The sequence below is a fragment of the Panthera pardus genome, unplaced genomic scaffold (genome assembly GCF_024362965.1).
Source record: "Panthera pardus isolate Hobbes unplaced genomic scaffold, ASM2436296v1 HiC_scaffold_10, whole genome shotgun sequence".
NCBI lineage: Eukaryota > Metazoa > Chordata > Mammalia > Carnivora > Felidae > Panthera > Panthera pardus.
This window is the reverse complement of record NW_026526655.1, coordinates 87,082,413-87,098,553: the sequence shown is the minus strand read 5'-3', so window position 1 is coordinate 87,098,553 and position 16,141 is coordinate 87,082,413. Positions and strand designations below refer to the sequence as shown.

Below are 16,141 nucleotides of genomic sequence, written 5' to 3'. Positions count from 1 at the left end.
GAGTTATTTTTTAAAAATTAATACAATTTTGGCAGCTTCCCTTGATTTGAAAATGAAAAGGTTTTGAGTAGGTGACTAGTGAAAGGGGCTTTCTCTTTTTCTTTGCAGATTTCTATAAAAGGCACAAACATGAAAAGCTTTCTGTGGACGTCACAGAATCAGGGAGATGATTTCCCAATTCCTTCCACTTAATGTCCAGAAAGATAAACATCTGGTTAAATGATAGCACAAATGTTTCTTTCTAACATGGTACTAAGTGCACACCTAAGCATTTTATTCCTTGGTTATTGGTTTGGGAAGACTCATTTGTCTGCATAAAATGTTTTCACAGGACAAGAGGAAGCCAAGCTAGAGGGAATAGGAGAGGGGCTAGGGTCCCCATTTCCTTTTGCCTTCTCCTTTGACCCTGATTGTTTCACTGCCCTTAGTGAGTGCATAAGAGGGTAAATTGTCAGCTGGAAACCTTAGAAAGCTCAAAGGGTGATGCCTTCACTTTCAAAGGACTTATGTTAGCATGCAAAATTCAGGAGTTCTTTTGATAATAACACCTAACTTTTACTGAGCATTTACTATGTACCAGGTGCTCTTATAAGCATGTTAGCAGCATTAGCCCATTGAATCATCCCCTGACTCCATGAGGTACAAGATATAGTCTGCATTTTGTAGATGAAGAAACTTAGATGCAGAAAGGTTAAATGACTTGCCCTAATTCACACAGTTCAATGGTGAACACAGGGCTTGAATCCACCGGTTATTACCATTGTGATTCTGTAACAATTATTCCTTGCTGAATCAGACTTATAACTGCTTTTGTATTTAACTTGTATTTAGGATCTGATAGGCAAGTGGGACTTTTTTGTGGTGTAGATTGATTGCTGAGGGTCCTGGTTGAGCATTTATCCAATTAGGTGTAATTGCCTGCTCCCTTTCTCTCTCTCTCTCTCTCTCTCTCTCTCTCTCTCTCTCTCTCTCTCTCTCTCAAGACTATTTGAAGAAAATTTTACTTATTTTTTATTAATATTTTTATGTTTGTTTATTTTTGAGAGTGAGAGAAACAGAATGCGAACAGGGAAGGGGCAGAGAGAGAGGGAGACAGAATCCGAAGCAGGCTTCAGCCTCCAAGCTGTCAACGCAGAGCCCTACATGGGCTCAAACCCACAGACCACGATATCAAGACCTGAGCCAAAGTCAAACGCTCAACCAACTGAGCCACCCAGCACCCCTAAGAAAATTTTAATTTAAGACATTAGTCTACAAAACTTGTCACTAAACATAGCATTCTTCTGGCTTCTCTTTTACTCATTAATCTCACTTCGTAGAGGCAACCACCTTCAACAGTTTTGGTTTTTTTGTTATGGCTATTGATTCTTTTTTATATTAACTTTCATATTTTTCAACACTATATATATACTGATTTTTCCTGATTTATCTATTTTAGGTATTATGCATTGACTTTCTGTTATGATAGTTTAATATTAGCTCTCTTACACTCTATAACTTCCCTTCCTTCAATTTTTTCCATTATAGCTCTATCACATTTTTTTCAATTGCTAGTTTCCATTATTGTGTTTTTCTAAATATGTGCAGTTGAACCAAGAATTATTATATAACCATCATTCCTTTGGATTCAACTTGCCTTCATTTAATTTACTTATAGTTTGTCACATCTATAGCTAATTTTCCCAAAGATGCCAGCAATATGTCAAACTCCTATCAATCTTTTTCTCAAACACCGAAACATGAAATAATATTGCCCCGTTTTACTTTTCTTTTCTTTTCTTTTCTTTTCTTAAATCTTCTTTCCATTTATTTCCATCTTCTTGCTTCAATTTGGGCGGAAGTCTCTGCTGGCCCGACACACATCTGTGAACACACAACTTCTCATTGTGTCTCTTTGTTCCTGTGTATATACATCTTACTTTTGAAGGCTTGTTTTCCTTGGTCAAATCCTTCACTTTGCTAAAGTATTTTCCTCAGTAGTTTCCCAAAAAGAATGTGGTGGAAACAAATGTTCTGAGTCTTTCTATATCTGGAGATGTTCTTGCTCAATTCTGTTGATTGATAGTTTAACAGGCTACCTGATTCTGGGTTGATAATATTTTCTCCTTAAGTTTTGAAAGCATACCTCTAGACTCCAGTCAGTTTTAGAAAATTCCATCACCATTCTGATTCCCATCCTTTTCCATGGGATCTGCGATCTTTCTCTCATTCTTTCTACTTCTATAAAGTTGCATGAGCTACTTCTTAATTTATTATACTAGATACTTAGTAGGCTCTTTCAATCAAAAAGCTCATATCATAAAATTCTGGGACATTCTCTTGTACTTTATTTTAAAAGTTCTTACCATGCATTTATTTTTTTTCCTTTTTGGATTTTTCCATATGGCAGATGTTGGACATCCTAGATTATTTTCTTATTTCTTCTTTTTCATAATTCATCTCTGTTTTTAACACTATTTCCTGACACATTTATCATTTGTATCCTCCAAAAATTATGTTAATTATACTCATTTATATTTTTAAATTTTTCAGTGCCTTTATTATTATTACTGTTTTTATAAATCCTATATATTTTCTTATCTCTTGAGGATATTACAATAATATTAAAAAAATTTTTTTGGTATTATTTCTGTTTATTTTGAGTTCCTTTTTATGTGTGCTTATTTTGATATTTCTCTTCCATTTTGGGACTTTAATCAAAAACTTTAAATCAGAGGTTATTTTATTCACCACTTAGAAAATGCTGCTTACATAAATGGTGCTCAATAAATAAGTATATAATATAGTAATTATAACTTATTATATATAATTGTATAGTATTATATAATATACTCTATATGATACAATTATTATTTGTAAATACAGTATATAAATATTGTGTTTTATATCAGATAGTAATTAATTTCTTGTGACCCATGACTGCATATACATATTTTAAACAGAGGCACCAAAATGCTCTGTGTATGCTTGGAGTTGAGGTGCTGGGCTTATTGACTGCCAAGCTTCTCTGTAGAATATGTAGAACGCACACAAAGAGGCTTTTCACTGAAGATATTCAAGTTTCAGGATCTGAAGGACTTTGAAGCCATTTGCTCTTCCAGAGAAGATTCCTCAAGTCTTCTAGATGAAGGGATACATTTTTTTCCTCTGGCATTTCTGGGACAATGGTTGAGCATGGGAGCTGAGGGTCCCATTGCTTAGTAGGTAAACTTTAATCCCCTCGTTCACAGTCACTCAGTCCTGTCTGCTCTCTGTAATGGCAGGTGACCCTGACTCAAGACTCTGGAAGATTCTTGGTTCAAAGTCTGTCTGATGCAGCTCTGGAACAGCCATCTGGCTGTATGCAATGAACAAGTGAGCCTTAGAGTCCAACTTTCCTGGGTGGGGGCTGTTGTAGGCAATCTTTACTTTGTCTTTCAGGTTACCTGGTGCTTCTGAGTGATGAGCCTCTTGGAGGTTCTGTGGGGAGAGAGAGGGCTATGAAAATTTTGTCATTAACACCCATCTTCCAAGCTGCAAACACTGAGGTTGCAGCCTCTTTCGTTTTACAAAGTAATTACCTTTTCATAAACATTTTATCTTCAAAACTTTTTGAGATCTGTCATCCACTTTTGCTCACACTCTCATGTTCCATACATAAATTTTTATTCTTTTACTCTGATTTTAGTAAATAGGGGAGATTAGGTATGTGACCAATCTACCACTTGCAACTAGAAATGCATTCTAAAATCTTTATGGTGTGGTATGGTATGGTATCTAGAACAGATAGGCATTTTCCAGTTCCAGGATTCACCAAATACAAATCTGTAGCACTATTTTTGAGTGGATATTGTGGTAAATTTTATATGTCTTTAGTCTATTCATCTTCCTCATTTCTAAAACATTGCTATTATTATTTCATCTCAGCTAATGTTTAAGATGACTATAAAGATTCCTTCTATGAAATATGATGAAAATAGAAAATAGGAACTTAGGTGTAAAATAATTGAGGGAAAGTATGATAAACATTATTACATACTTTAATCTGCAAGCAGTGCAGTGTGATGGTCAGGCAACCAGCATTTGTTGAGTATCCACTTTGAGGGCCAGTAGCTTCAGCATTTAAAAGATTTGGAGTCAGAATGTATGAGGTTTTGAGTCGCATGACTCTGGTTTAACCAAGAGCCTCTGATTCTTACTAACTTATAGTCTTTTCTCACTGTTCTTGGATTTATTGTCTATGCAATGAGGGCAATGATCATAACTACTTCATAGCATGGATAGCACACCACTAGCTATAGAAACAAACTATTTGATTCCCATCTTTGCTACTAAATGGCTGATCTCAGTGAAGCTCAACCTCTTTCAAAACTGGATTTAGGTACGTATGTTTTGGTCTTTGAGCCAATGAGAGAGTGGGATTTTGATTAGATAATGAGACTTTAGACTTAGAGGAGATGCTGTAATAGGATGATACTCTTTAGAATCATGGGAAGATATGATATGTTTTGCTTGTGGGAGGGACATGATTTATTGAAGGCCAGAGGTGGGATTGTGGGAGGCAAATTCTAAAATTACACCAAGTCTTTCACCTCCTGGAGGGCATGCCCAATGAAACCCCTTCTCCTTGAGTGTTTAAAGGTTTTTCTAACAAAATATTTTCAAAATATCCTAGCTGGAAATGATTGGGATTTCTTAAAGTAAAGAAACAAATCATTTTAAAAGAGTTCTAGAATCATTGAAGATTTTATTTTTTATTTTAGATATATAAATAGAGAGCATAAGTGTGTGTGTGTGTGTGTGAGAGAGAGAGAGAGAGAGAGAGAGAGAGAGAGAGAGAGAATCTTAAGCAGGCTCCACACTCCACACTCAACCAACTGAGCCACTCAGGTACCCTAGAATCGTTGAAGATTTATGAATATATTGGCTTAATATTAATTGCCTACTTACTAGAATATATTTGTTAGAAGGACTACTGGAAAAGGAATGGTACAATTGATACAGGGGAATTTATAACGATGAAGACTTACCATATGGCCGAATCTGTATATGTATTAATGTTTTCATTCCTAATGTAATCCTATAAGGAATAAGTACTATGCTATGCCATATTTTACATTTGAGGGAATATGGGTGTCAAGAGATAAAGTGATAGCAGAACACAGAACTGTTCAGAATAATAATCTACGTGATTATGTAATGCTATTTAAAAGCAGAAATATATCTATCTACCTATATCCACACTTATCTATATCTATATATAACTTATCAGTTTTTCCCTCTAGAAGAGGAACCTGAGCCCCAAGTATCATCTATACTACAAAGATCAATGAGCTATCATCCACCAGTATTGGTTATTTCAACTGTAGACTAATGAAGGGATCATTTTGAAAATTTGACCTTATTTCAGTAAGAAAAGATGGCAAATCTCCTATGAGAAATTATAAGAGTTTATCTGGAAAAGATCACTGACTTTTGAAGAGAATGATGAATATGTTTCCAATGAGATACTTTAAAGAAGACATTATAGGCTATTGAAAGTTTTGGTTAATGGAATGAAATAATAGGTCACATGTATAAAGAGGTTCAATATAGAGTTTGGAATGACCAATCCTGTAATATATATTCCTAACTATGCTAAATTCGGTGGATTTAAAGATGAGTAAAACATAATTCTTACCCTCAAGATTCCTTAGAGAGGACATCTGCTTTTCTTCATTTTCAATAAATTAGTAGTATGTAATTTTTACTGTTTTACCCTCAAGGCATGATAAATCATGAGGAAAATGATTTGCTCTGGGAACACTGATAATCACAGCCTAGTAATATGATTGAGGAGTTTTAGGTGATTATACCTATTGTCTATTTTTACCAGAAACTCTCCCACATAATTCCAAGCTGAGTTTCACATAAATATTATTTTTCCAAGTATTCCATCTTACTCTTCTTTGATTAGTTCTTTTTAAAGTATATACATCTAAGCAAGTGGTGCTAACTTGAAGGTCAATGAGGAAAACAGGATGAGGGATTTGTCTTTTATGAAAATGTGCTGCCTTTGAGAATTTTTTGATGCAAAAAAATGGCAGATTTTCTCTTATAAACCGTATGTTCTTGCATTTCTGATATCTGGAATCAGTAGCTTGCCAGAAACATTCTCGCTCAAAAGCCAGACTAACCCATGAAGGTGTCCAAAGAAGTCTGTTCTGATTACTGAAGATGTTGAACTAGTCTTGACTTCAAACGCTAGATATTTCCACACTTTAGTGGTATATGACAGCTCTATTCATTCCACAATGTCAAATTCTTTGGTTTTGGCCATTGGGTATTTATGCATTTCTGGCTAGGGAAGCAGAGAAGCCTAATTTGATTCTGGAGCCAAAAGTTTTTAGGCCCTGTTCCTTTGGAACTTGGACTGGAGGATTTTGGCACTGTATAAAGACTAGGACAGAGCAAGTAGTCACACATAACTAACTCACTCAACAGAGCACATTCAGGGAGAAAGATCATGCCTACACATTGGATAACCATTCTCCAAGGCAGACTGACAACACCCTGAATTCAATCACCCTTAAATAAACACACAAGGAAAGCGTGGCTTGAACATACCTTCGGGCACTGCTCTCCAATGCCGCCTGATTGGTTTGAGTGCCGTAGGCCAGGATGCAGATGTAGCCATTACTGTTGTTCTTACTTATGTCTGTCTGCTGTCTGCTAACAAGCATTCATATGCTTTGGATCATTAAAGTCACAACCTCCTATGCCAATCTATTCCTCTCTATGGGTTTGCTGTAGATTGGAAAGAGAGATGCTATTTTTGTTTCTTTTTCTTTCCATTAGGACCTCCGGTCAGGGTTATTTCTGAGGTCTGAGTATCATAGCTTGCACCCTTGCCCCTCCCCCTCCCCCCCCCCCCCCCCCCCCCCCACAGCATATAAACCGCGTTCCCGTTAGGCTTGTTCTTTTTGGGTGATTTATTACATTTACTGTTGTATGTGCCTTTTCAGTACAAGGCAAGTAATTTGTGCTGGGGCTGTGACAGGCAAAAAGTCCTCTAACTTAAACTATTTACTGGTGCCATTGCTATCTGTGAGAGGTCTGCTGCACTTACACCCATGCTAAATTTCTTCTGACAGACTCCAGGTGGTCGGGATTTTCACAATCCAACCCATTTCAGTGTTAGAACTTGTCATCTGGGGCTCTGTGGATCCTTTCCTCTCTTTCATCTTACTCGTGGTGGCAGGTTGGGTACGTTTGCACATCTACCTGAGGACGGCTATGAGTGTTCACAGGTACAATCAAAGGTGGAAAAACACGAGTTTCCCTTTCAGAGAAGGCACAGAGGACAGATATTGTAGAGACAGAAAGAAAAAAATTGTCACTTGTAGTATTATGCAGGCTGCCCATCTAAACCCATCATTGCCTGGCATCTACACACTAAGGGCAAGGATCCAGCCAACTTGTGAGTGGGCACCATGCCATTTGAGCAGATGGGCACGGAAGTCGGCAGCCAGTAGACCATGTATGTGCATCAACGGTGGGTGTTGAGGGCACGATTCCCAGAGGAGAATGTCCTAACAGCTGTCTGGCCTGAGCCAACATACTTACGACCAAGGAAAAGTGCCATCCTTCAATCCTGCTGAGTTGGATTAACCTTCAGAACTAAATCTGCTTTTTCGGCAGCAGAAGGTGAGTTTGGGGTCTCTGAAAACCTCAAAGAATACATAAAGAAAGGAAACTGGAAAGATACAATTAATAGATATTGCCTGAAGCTGCCGAGAGTCTTCATGTGCATATTTTAGATATTTGACCAAAAACCTGTTAAATCTTGAAAGAATGGTACAGCTATGAAAAGCTTTGCCTCCTGCAATGCTTGTAGAAGTGACCTTTACACACAGGCAGAGCATTTTCAGTGAGTTAGTACATGTCCAAGCTTTGCATTAAGAAATAATGATGTATGAGGAAAGGTGTCAGCAGACTATAGAAATCTCAGTATGAGTAAATATCTTTGTCACACTTTACTTTTCATGGATCAAACGACATATTATGGATTACTTTCCAAATGATAGAACCTCTTCTTTAGTGATTGAACATATACCTGAAAAAGTATGGCGTAAACTCAATATTTCAACTTAAGCACTTTAGGTCAATGAAAGACACTTTATATTTGAGACTGAAAATAAAACTTGATTCTAATTTGTTCAGAGTTTTTGGACCATTAAACATTATAAAATTAGCTATATGTTGTTTCTGTCCAACATAGTCAAATGGTGACTTGTTTATAATTTGGCTAAACTAGATAGACCATTTTAACAATCTGGGGCCTCAATAATTGTTTGTGTAATATTTTCCTTTGTTTTGAGGTGTTTATGAGATAGTTTTCTTGGTATTGTGTTCTGCTGTCTTGAATCTTTTTATTTAAAAGATAACATGACTTGCAGTTGTGGAGAGAATCTTTTTATTTAAAAGATAACATGACTTGCAGTTGTGGAGAGAATGTCAGTTTGGCCCAGGTGTTCTATTATTTTTGTTTTTTATCAATGGAGTAATAGCTCTGTATGAAGAATAAGGGAGGTTTTAAGTAAGCTATATTATGTGCTAACAATAGTAATTTTATAGCTGTGGCTCTAACGAAGTATGCAATGCCTTAGATTTAATACCAATGATAGTATTATGAGTAGAATAAAATGTTTATGTGTCTATTTTAGCACGTAGTTTGCCCTATCAATTTGGAATTCATGTCTAAATACGAATGAACCTACAGAGAAAAAAGTAAACTAAAAACTAAAAAGACAACACATAAATGTACTCTGCAGGAAAAAAATGTAGGAAATTGTATTATTCAGGTATAGCAGTGTTTCTGGCTCTGGCACTTTTTATCTCAAGAGCATGTTTTAAAAGGCTAAAATACTAGTGTGTCCAAGGTCCGTGTGAATGACATTTCTCAATCTGAAAAAAATTCTTGGAGAGAAACATTCTATTGAAAGCATGAAAAAAGAAATGAGAGGACTAAAGGAAACAGTATTTAGCAACAAGTAAGTCTGTGTGCACTTTATATAACTACTTTTTATTTCAACAGGAAGGCGTAAGGTAGTTTGATTTTCTTCTTGGAGGAACATGTGTTTGGGATAAATAAAGCAAGGGAGAAATATTAGGAAGTTAAATCATTCCAGCAGGTGCTTCTCTTTGGCTGTCTGGGAGATAATAAAGTGTGGTTGAAGCTGAACTTAACTCACCTAGACCTGGCCCAGGATTGAAAGGCTGGTGAACACCACAGATGGCCCAGATGCTGACCAAAGAATATTCAACAAACTGAAAAAACAAAAAACAAACAACAAACCTGAAAAACTTTAATATGTCCTCCAGAGTGTTTTTGAATCTTTCCCTTTTATTTCCTGCAGGGAAATAGAGTGTCAGATTTCTGACAAGATAGAGCAAAAGAGGCTTATGGAAGAGGCAAACAAACAAAAAGGGGAGCATTTGCTTATGAGTGCCCACTATGAGAATTGAATGATATCACAGGCAGAGGGAGGAGGTGATGTTAAATGTGAAGTAATATACCTGTGGTACATTAAAAAGGAACAAGACAGAAGAAATTGGTTTCTCTATGGTTAATGTCATTACTTCCTATTAAGAATATGAAAAATACATATAGTTAGTGGATGAGTAATTATGATTTTACATGTGTGAACTGGCATGTCTCCACCAACGGGCAAAATTAGAAGATTAAATGCATGATAGGATAATATCTTCATATATTATCTTTTTTTTCCATCCAAAGCAGTTATCTCCCACATACACATGATTTAAAAAATGCAGCCATCATTTAGGGTGATGTTTATTATATTGTAACAACTAAATGAGCTTTTCTTAATTTCTGATTGTGATAGCTTAAAAAAAAAAGAATTTGGCCAAACAAATGAAGATTTGAACATAAGAATTGGGATATATTGAAGGAGTTGGGGGGAGCTTTTGAGAAACTGTGAAGATAACAACTACACTTGACCACAAATTTATTTCTGTTTTTAAATCCAAGTATCCAGGGAGGTTGCTAATGGGAGGTACGCCTCAGAAAATGTACGTGTCTGGGAAAATGCTGCAGCAAACTAATGCTTTTATTCAAGCGATTTTTATTTCAACTCTAAGCCACAAGATCTAAACGTTCATCAAAAATGGTAATCTATTTAAAATCAGAGCTATGTGGAATGTTTCATGTTTATGTATAACTTTCATAGGAGACCTTCCTATACCAGGAAAATAATATGCCCAAATTCTGTTATTTTTACTTCATACCAAGTACTAGTCCCACCCATCAGTTTCATATTCTTTAAATAGATTAGAATGAAGAAGAAATGGAAGGAAAAAAAAGAAGACACTTCCAAAAAATGACTTTTTAATTTTTCTTTTTGGTGGAAAACATATCTAGAAAACTTAATTATGATGTATATAGTAAGAACAAAAAGGAATTTAAAGAAAACTATGCATTGCACACCCTCAGTACTGCATTCTTCCACTTTGTTTTGCACAATTATGAAGCTAGCGTACCTGAGAAGGGGCCAAGAAGGAGTGGGGAGACTAGTAGGTGGAAACAAAGAAGGAGAAACTCATAGATCTGATCTAAAAGTAGTTCAGTGATATATTCATCTGATATGGGGTCCCAAAAATCCAGGTCAGAAGTCATTTGTATTTCAAGATTTTTTTTCCCAATGGTAGCTACAAATCATCCCTATTTATTGAACATTATAAATCAATAGGAAGATGGCATCATTGCAGAAAGATAAGGCCTCACTTTTTCTTCTCTTCAGAGGAGGGACTGCCAACAACTCAGGTATTTATTGGTAAAGCTCAGTTGTTTAAGATGCAGAATACCGTGACAGAAAATAGTTAAGACATAATGGAGTCCACTCTGAAAGAAACTGTGAAGTAACATTCTTTTAAAGTTTATTTGTTTACTTTTGAGAGACACAGAGACAGAGACAGAGAGAGAGAGAGAGAGAGAGAGAGAGAGAAAACACAAGTGGGGGAGGGGCAGAGATAGACACAGAATCTGAAACAGGCTCCAGCCTCTGAGCTGTCAGCACAGAGCCTGACATGGGGCTCAAATTCAACTGAGCTGAAGTTGGATATTTAACCCACGGAGCCTCCCAGGAGCCCCTGAAGTAACATTCTTAGTACATAGGCCAGATATACTTTAAATGGTTAAGGTTTCTTTTTACAAAATACTGGAAATAAATTGAAAAGTAGCAATTCATAAAATTCTCAAATGGGAATTGGAAAATAATATTGAAACCAACATTTCATAATGTAAGAGTGTAAAAACTAGTAAAAAAAATCAGGCTGTGGGAGTTGGAAAATAGTATTGAAACCAACATTTCATAATGCAAGAGTGTAAAAACTAGGAAAAAAAATCAGGCTGTGGACACTTAGATAAATATGTGGTAGATATACATACATGTCCACTTATGTTTAGAGGAAGGATCTATATACTATTTCAGAACATTTGGAAACAAGAAAGAACAAACATACATAAAAGCCATATTTTAAGCCTTCCTCAGAAGAAATGCTTCTGTAACTCACAGAGAAAATAATGTATTAAAATAAAGTATCAAGCTATTGATATTATTATTGCTTTTCAAGTTTTCCAAATTTAATGGTTACTTAGGAATTCCCACAGGGATGCCCACAGGGTGGCTCAGGTGGTTAAGTGTCTGACTTCAGCTCAGGTCATGATCTCATGGTCCTGTGAGTTTGAGCCCCACATCGGGCTCTGTGCTGACAGCTCAGATTCTGATTCTGTCTCTCTCAATCTCTCTCTCTCTCTCTCTCTCTCTCTCTGCCCCTTTCCCCCTCATGCTCTCTCTCTGTCTCTGAAAAATGAATAAACCCTAAAAAAAAGAAAAATTAAAATAATTCCTGCAAAAGTAAGAAGGATCTAAGATTGAAAAATGGAGCCCACCATTGCTAATACTCTGAAATGTTTCCAGAAGTAATTCGCAGAGCAAAACATAGGTTTTTGGTATCAGATACATTTAAAAAGTCCTGAAGTTCATGAGAAAAAATTAGGACTGTCCGAAATGAAGTACTCTTTTTTGCAATACTAGCATTAGCTGTATTTCATAACATCAACAAACAAGTATGTTTTGAGCATCTACTATTAGAAACTACTAGGTACTAAACAAGAAATGTTTACTGGCTAAATGAATGGTTAATAAGAACATCTGATGTCCTAGGCAGAAATGTTTTTCAAGAAAGTGTCCTGTAAAAATTAGCAAAATTTTCAGATACTAATAATAAGCTATTGATAGATAAACATGTACAAATCTATAAGATTTTCTGTTATTTTATACTACGTATGGCTTAGGAGAGCCTTTGTTTCCTTCAAACTTACCTCACAAAGTTTTGATTGACCTCAAGTGTTCTTTAAATTATTATTTCAATTAAGTAAATTACATAACGACAGCTGTCTTAGAATATCTTAACTTTTTGTCATATCTGTGTATAACAACTAGGCAGGTTTGGATCCAGATTTCCTAAATCATAAGTCTCAGTCAGAGTAATCTGATTTGGGATGATAACACATTTCTGTGCCTAATGCTTAACCGAGAAGAGCATTAAAGCAAAAGACAGGTGATGAAAGTTCTCTTTTTCCTCTGCATCTCCATAACTTGGTTGAACATGATAGATTGGCTAGCTTATTGACTTAGGAATGATAAGCAATATTACTTTCCCTAAAGGAAAATTAAGATGATTCATACCAGATTTGAAACTTGATTCTAGCTTCCTGTGTAAACATGTACAAATTTGTAAGTTTGACTCAAATTTGTACCTTGGAAATATCCCCTTATGCATGCAGGAAATCTCAACTTTGTAGTTCCCCAAGAATGTGATGACTGCCTTTATGCGTATACATTATATCCCTGGCAAAGCAATAAAGTACAATATTTAAAGGCTTAGGTACTGGTTAAACAACACCCTTGCCTTTGACTAGCTCTGGATTTTTAAAGTTACTGAAACTGTCTGTGTCTGCGTTTCTACATTAGGAGTGACAATTAAGTATGTTAATTTATGTAAAATACTTAGAACAGTGCCTGACAAATAATAAACACTGAATACATGTTTACAGACAATAATACTGTGCCATTTTTCAATTCGAGTTCTTGTCTATACCATGGACCCAACAGTTCCCTTCAAGGGTGAACTAAGGATGTGCTGAGTAACTGGTCATTTCTGTTCTGAATTCTCATTAAAACTTCTTTCCCAAATTTCAGTCATTCACTTACTACATTTGTAGGTTTTTTTTTTTCCATGTTCATGTTGCATACTACATATTATTTATTTAACTGTATCATTTATACTCTATTTTAATGTAAAATATATTCATACCAGTTAAATGTCTTTATGTGATAGGTTTTTCTGCTAAACCTTAAGACTGTGTAAATGATAATTAAAATTAAAACATTCATCAGCTAAAATCATCTCTTGTGCCTCTCGCAATACATACACAACACATCTTTAAGCATTGTCTTATAGGAAAACTTTCTATAGCCACTGGAAGAGAATATGGAGAGGATGATGGGCCAATACACCCATCAAAATCTAGTAGTGGTAGGACAAAGGAAGGCATGGGTTAGCCATAGAAGAAATGGTAAGGCTGATATAAGAGAATGCCCAGTGCTTATTCATCAGTATTGTTGAGACATTTGCTTGATACTACTTTCTCTAACATTTAAAGCTTGAGATGTTTATATGCAAAGAGAATGATTTTTAGCTGAAGACAGGACTAAAGACTGGAAATCCAACAGGTTTCGAAGAAATGGAACAACAACAACAAAAATCCCAGAACTCTTCCACCATTGTAAATTGAATGTAAGACATATAAAATTTTCAGTGAAGATAATAAATCTGAATATAATGACTAACAGTTAAGAGAAGTAAGTTCCAAATGTATAGCAGTATAAAATAAGTGCCTGGTTCCTTAAAAAAGCTTAAATACCAAATATATATGAATATCATATATCATATATAATAATATGTAATATAATGTATAACATATACTATATAATATATACTAAATAATGTGTATAATTATACTATATACTATATAATATATATTCATTTCAAAATGAATTAAGATCAACTATCGTGGTTTTATTTAGGGTAATGCTAGCAGCTGTAAAATTCTCTGAAATACACAATGGCTCTAAGAAATAGAAGTTTATTTCTCACTACATTGCAGTTAGAATTCTACAGGAGCTCTCTTGCTACAGCTTTTCTCTAAGTATAAAATTATCCCAAAATAACAAGTTTATTAACTAATACAAAATGAGTTTTCCTGGCCTATGTTTGGCTTTTCTCCACATGGTGATTCAGTCTTCGTCCATCTTGCACCTTCATCGTCCTGCAGGGCCTCTCTCTATGTTTACTCCCAGCCAGCATATGAGGAAAGAAGGAACACAGAGGGAAAGCACTCACTGCTTAGTAGCCTTCAACTGAGAGAGCTTCGCATTGTTTCTGCTCACATCCCATTGGTCCGAAATTAGTTTTGTGGCCACTCCTAACTGCAAGGCAGGCTGAGAAATGCAGTCTAGGTATGTGCCCTAGAAAAAGGACACAATTTTGGTGCGGAAGCATCAGGGTTTGTCACAGTCCTCCCTCCCCTTCACCGTATATCAGTTGGCATCTGCCTTCCAATATCTTTCCGACTCCCCAAAGAAGACAACCAAAACTCTAATGCAGTTACCACATCAAACTCCAATATCAGCATAGCTGGTGATAAACATAACTCTCTCCATCAGGTTAATTTCTCTCCAGGGGGTTAAGGGTTTAGAACTTGAAAAATAAGTTCTCTGTTCTGTTTTTCCCATCACATCCAACAGGCAATGGTGGAGCAAGAACTCCATAACAGGAAACAAGCAAACAAAAGACTCTCATTTGTAAAGGAAATAAATGGTAAACAGCCACAGTCACTTGATGGAATGATCATTAAAGCCTGCTGGGCAGGCCCTGTGAGACCCTTGCCCTGGCCGCAGAGTCAGTTCCTGGCTCTCCTTTCTGGGATAATTCCCAATGTCCATTGTTCTCCAAGGTTTCTGGCGCTGTTCTCCACAGGCTCTTCCTTCTCTGCTATCCCCCACTGGCAGCATCTAAAGTGAGCTTTGAAGAGAATGGTTTCCTTGGAGGTTGTACTGCCTTCATAATGCAGTTTTGTGGGGCAAACGTGGGGATCAAGGGTGTATGGAGTCACAGGTTTTTTTTAGGTCAGGCTTCTGTTTTCTTTGGTAATACAATTCTCTCAAAATCTTAACAGACATTGATTTAATTCCTTCAGTCAGTTACATGTGCCAGTAACCAGATTCAAAGACATCCAAAGTTCTTTTCTAGGCACTTGGCAGACCCACTTTATTTCTTTAATACCTCACACTCATCCCCCAGTCTCTCTCTTTCTCTTTCTCTCTCATTCTTTCTTTTCCTACTTCCCTGTCCTGTCCCCCTTTCCCTACCCACCTCTCTCTTGTTCATGTAAAATACTGGAAAATTCCTATCTAGTAAAATAGTATTATTAATTATAGCTTCTGTTGAAGTTATGAAACAATACAGGATTTCATTATAAATTCCTTCTTTTTCTCTTTTTGTTTTATTATAGAATCTGCCTTTGATGCTTTGGTAGAAACAATAAGGCATTTTTAAAATGCTGTTCCTAAAACACTTAGCTATTTATTATTGTGTGTTTAAATACATCTGTAGAAGAATACATCTTCTTCTTCTACAGATGTAGAAGGTATAAAAGGTATACAAATATAGAGGTATAAAACACTGATTTTTTGGGGCGCCTGGGTGGCGCAGTCGGTTAAGCGTCCGACTTCAGCCAGGTCACGATCTCACGGTCCGTGAGTTCGAGCCCCGCGTCAGGCTCTGGGCTGATGGCTCGGAGCCTGGAGCCTGTTTCCGATTCTGTGTCTCCCTCTCTCTGCCCCTCCCCCGTTCATGCTCTGTCTCTCTCTGTCCCAAAAATAAATAAAAAAAAAACAAAAAAAAAAAACGTTGAAAAAAAAAATTAAAAAAAAAACACTGATTTTTTTTATGCTGACAGAACTTGGTCAAAAATTCAGATAAGACATATTGGGAACAGCCTATTTTACTACACAGTGTTTGAGGCTTCTACTAG

At 36.2% G+C, this 16,141-nt stretch overlaps 1 protein-coding gene and 1 long non-coding RNA gene across 3 annotated transcripts in view; one reads left to right on the top strand and one right to left on the bottom strand.

Annotated features, from left to right (window-relative positions):
• Window positions 1-16,141, top strand: part of ARHGAP15 (Rho GTPase activating protein 15) — a 610,088-nt gene that overhangs the window by 58,779 nt on the left and 535,168 nt on the right. The gene's annotated exons all lie outside the window — the stretch shown is intronic.
• Window positions 14,176-14,810, bottom strand: LOC128778842 (uncharacterized). Its single transcript, XR_008424627.1, has 2 exons — window positions 14,717-14,810; window positions 14,176-14,560 (listed from the first exon to the last, which is right to left on the bottom strand). It is a non-coding gene; the product is annotated as an uncharacterized LOC128778842 (long non-coding RNA).